This window comes from Arachis stenosperma, chromosome 4 (assembly GCF_014773155.1).
Source record: "Arachis stenosperma cultivar V10309 chromosome 4, arast.V10309.gnm1.PFL2, whole genome shotgun sequence".
NCBI classification, from domain to species: Eukaryota; Viridiplantae; Streptophyta; class Magnoliopsida; order Fabales; family Fabaceae; genus Arachis; species Arachis stenosperma.
In genome coordinates, this window is record NC_080380.1 from 110782170 (window position 1) to 110786888 (window position 4719).

Here is a 4719-nt window from a genome sequence, read left to right on the forward strand (position 1 = left end):
TATGCTAAATAGACAAAAAGGTGAAGAAAGCAAGAAGAAAAGTCTCGCCTTAAAACACATCACTACAAGAAGAGAGTGATGATAATGAAGAAGAAGGAGATGAAGAATTTGCACTCTTATTAAAAAGATTCAATAAGTTTGCAATGAAGAAAAACTTCAAGAGCAAAACAAAGGTACCAAAATGCTATGAGTGTGGAGAAGTTGGACACATCAAACCCAATTGTCCAAAACTTCAAAAGGAGGACAAAAACAAGAAATCTAAGAAGAAGGAGAAAGCATACATATCATGGGAGAACGAGGATGAATCCGACTCCGATGACGACGAGGTTGCAAATCTTTGCTTAATGGCAAGCGAAGAAAAGGTTAGTGATGACAACTCCACTTCTTTTAATTTACAAGATGAATATGATGCCTTACTTGAGGTGTACACAAAACTTACCCAAGATTATTCTCTGCTAAAGAAAAAGAATATGGATCTTTTAAAACAAAATGAGATGTTGAAAAACGAGAATATCAATCTTGGAAAAGATAAGTGTAGCACAAGTAGTGATCCATACAAACCTTGTAAAATGCATGAAAATGAAATTACAAATCTTAAGAACACTTTAGCTAAGTTCAATGAATCTTCAAAGAACTTAGATAAAATGTTGAAAAACCAAAAGCATGTTCATAATAAGGAAGGTTTAGGTTTTGAAAAAGGAAAACTTAAAAATACTAAAACTCCTATTAGGCAACCGCAAGCCCAAAAGGCAAGCATGCCTAAAAGGAATGAAGCCTTTAAACGTCCTCCTCAACATGCTTCATTTAGAAATTATAATCACAATGCATATAGATAAAAAAATGTTGCATTTAGGAAACAACCTAGGCAACCATTTAGAAACATGCATAGGATGCATAATCCAAATGTCATATGTCATTATTGTAATAAAGTAGGTCATATAGCACCCGTATGCTTTACTAGAATTAAACATATAAACTTTCGTAGTCAAGATACGAGATGGGCACCTTATGGGCATTATGCTCATACTAACCATAAAGGACCCAAATTTACTTGGGTACCTAAAACCCAATTTTAATTGTTTTGTAGGTACGTGTTGGAGCTAAGGATACAAATTGGTATGTTGATAGTGGATGCTCCAAACACATGACCGGCGATGAATCAAGTTCACCGCAATAGAGCCTACAAACGGAGGAAACGTGATCTATGGAGACAACAACACCGGCAAAGTAATCGGCGTTGGAAAAGTTGGTAAAATTCTTCTACCTCCATAGATAATGTTATACTTGTCAAGGTCTCAAACATAATCTCATTAGTGTTAGCCAACTTTGTGACAAAGGAAACTTAGTCACCTTTGATTCAAATGTTGTTTGATAAAAAGGCAAGATACTAATGAAATTGTGCTAATTGGGCACCGTGTTGACAATGTATACATGATTAATCTAAATGAAGTTCCTCAAATGATGTGAAATGCCTTGTTAGTAAAAATGATGAACTTGGTTATGGCATCGTAGAGTAGCTCATGCTAACATGGACCATCTTAGCAAGTTGGTCTCTAAAGAGTTAGTAATTGGCTTACCAAAGCTACGTTTTGAAAAGACGTCCTTTGCGACGCATGTCAAAGGGAAAACAAGTAAAGGCCTCTTTTAAATCCAAAAACATTGTTTCAACAACAAGGCCATTACAACTTTTGCACATGGATTTATTTGGTCCTTCTAGGACTATGAGCTTTGGTGGCAATTACTATGCTTTAGTTATTGTTGATGATTACTCTCGATTTACATGGACCTTGTTCCTAGCAAACAAGAGTGATGCATTTCGAGCATTCAAAGATTAGCCAAAGTTATTCAAATGAAAGAATTTGCATATATCATCTATTAGAAGTGATCATGGTGGAGAATTTGAAAACAATCTTTTTGAAACTTTTTCTGAAGAAAATGGCATTGAGCATAATTTTTCCTCTCCTAGAACACCACAACAAAATGGGGTGGTTGAAAGGAAAAATCGTCATTTAGAAGAAATGGCGAGAACTATGCTCAATGAGGCTAATATTCCTAAGTACTTTTGGGCGGATGCGGTTAGTACCGCGTGTTATGTTATGAATAGGATTATCATTCGACCTATTCTTAAGAAAACACCGTACGAATTGTACAAAGGAAGAAAGCCAAATATTTCCCACCTTCACGTCTTTGGTTGTAAATGCTTTATTCTAAATAATGGAAAAGATAACTTAGGCAAATTTGATGCTAAGGCTGATGAAGGAATCTTCTTAGGCTACTCATGAACTAGCAAAGCTTTTAGAGTATATAATAAACGCATCATGACTATGGAAGAAAGTATTCATGTCGCTTTTGATGAAACTAACCGTTGTTGTACTAGAAAAGATTTTGATAAAAATGTAGAAAACTTTGATTCACTAAATTTGAATGGTGAAGACAAAGAAAAAGATTTAAATGAAGCCTCTACAAGCTCAACAAAGGATAGTGTTCAAGTTGAAGAAATTGAACCATCACAAGCACAAATAAATGCACTTCCAAAGGATTGGCGTACTTCAAAGGATCATCCTCTAGACAACGTCATTGGTGATGTTTCGAAAGGGGTAACAACTCGATCCACTTTTAGAAATTTATTTGCATATAGTGCTTTTGTTTCTCAAATTGAACCATCTACCATTGAGTCCGCAATTGATGATGAACATTGGGCTATGGCAATGCAAGAGGAGCTTAACCAATTCAAACGAAATGACGTTTGGGAATTGGTGCCTAAACCAAGTATCAAACAATTGTAGGAACAAAATGGGTTTTTAGAAATAAACTCGATGAAAATGGTACAATTGTTAGAAACAAAGCTAGATTAGTAGCCAAAGGTTATAATCAAGAGGAAGGCATTGATTATGACGAAACTTATGCTCCCGTAGCTAGATTAGAAGCAATTAGGATGTTACTTGCTTTTGCATCCTCTTATAACTTCAAACTTTATCAAATGGATGTTAAGAGTGCCTTTCTTAATGGTTTCATTCAAGAAGAAGTATATGTTGAACAACCTCCCGGTTTTGAGGATTATGAAAATCCTAATCATGTTTTTAAACTCAAGAAAGCTCTTTATGGTCTTAAACAAGCTCCAAGAGCTTGGTATGAACGTTTGAGCAAGTTTTTATTAGAAAAGGGTTTTAGAAGAGGGAAGGTTGATACAACTTTATTTATCTTGATTGAAAACAAAAATATCCTTTTGGTACAAGTTTACGTCGATGACATAATATTTGGTTCAACTAACGAATCACTTTGCAAGTTTTTCTCAAACCTCATGCAAAGTGAATTTGAAATGTCCATGATGGGCGAACTTAACTTCTTCCTTGGTCTTCAAATCAAACAAGGAAAAGAAGGAACTTTCGTTAGCCAAACCAAATATTGCAAGGAATTGCTCAAAGATTTGGAATGGACAATGCTAAGGCAATGGACACACCAATGAGCACTACTTGCTACCTTGACAAAGATGAACAAGGTAAAAGCATAGATGTAAAGAAGTATAGAGGCATGATAGGATCATTACTTTATCTAACGGCAAGTAGGCCAGATATCATGTTTAGTGTATGCATGTGTGCGAGATACCAAGCTAATCCTAAGAATCTCACTTAAGTGCGGTAAAAAGGATTATGAAGTATCTCATAGGAACATTAAATGTTGGATTGTGGTATCCGAAAGGATCCACTTGTGATTTGATTGGTTATTCCGATTCCGATTTTGCCGGTTGCAAATTGGATAGGAAAAGCACTAGCGGCACTTGTCACTTGCTAGGAAACTCTCTTGTTTCATGGCATAGTAAGAAACAAGTAAGTGTAGCCTTGTCTACCGCCGAAGCCGAGTATGTAGCCGCCGGTAGTTGTTGCGCCCAAATTTTATGGATGAAACAATAACTTGTGGACTATGGACTCATGCTAGATCACATTCCTATCAAATGTGATAATACTAGTGCAATAAATTTAACCAAGAATCCGGTTCAACATTCAAGAACCAAGCATATTGAGATTAGACATCACTTCATAAGAGACCATGTTGAAAAGGGTGATGTGGTTATTGAATTTGTCGAAACTAGTAAACAACTAGCGGACATCTTCACTAAACCTTTATGTAAAGAAAGTTTTTTTAACATCCGAAATGAACTTGGTATCTTGGATTCTAATCTAATATGATTTGTTTGAATTCATTGTATTTATATTGCTATTTTTGTATCTCTTACTAACTTAAGCATTGGAGATATCCAATTAGCCATTGTTTTGTAGGTTTATGAGTTGATGAATGAGTGATTAATCTTGAGGTAGATTGAAGAATTTGAAGATTATAAACAATGGAGGATCAACAAATTGAAGTTTATAATGGTTTAAGTGAGTATATACATGATGGAACTCAAAGGATTGAAAAAAGAACCACCAAAGGATGAAAATTTGGTGATTTTGGGCAAAATGATGCATGTTGCATCGATGCAACCAAGCTTTGCATCGATGCAAAGCACACAACGTGCTATGTGCATCGATGCAAAGCCTATTGCATTGATGCAAACATGACCAAATTGCACAAAAACACGTGAATTTGGCATTTTTGAGCAACAAAACCCCACTTTTTCATCATCTTCAACCTCACAACTCATATCCCCACATTCAAACCTCCATAACCTCCAAAACAAGCTCACATATAGCTTCATACAACTCACAAAACTTAGATACC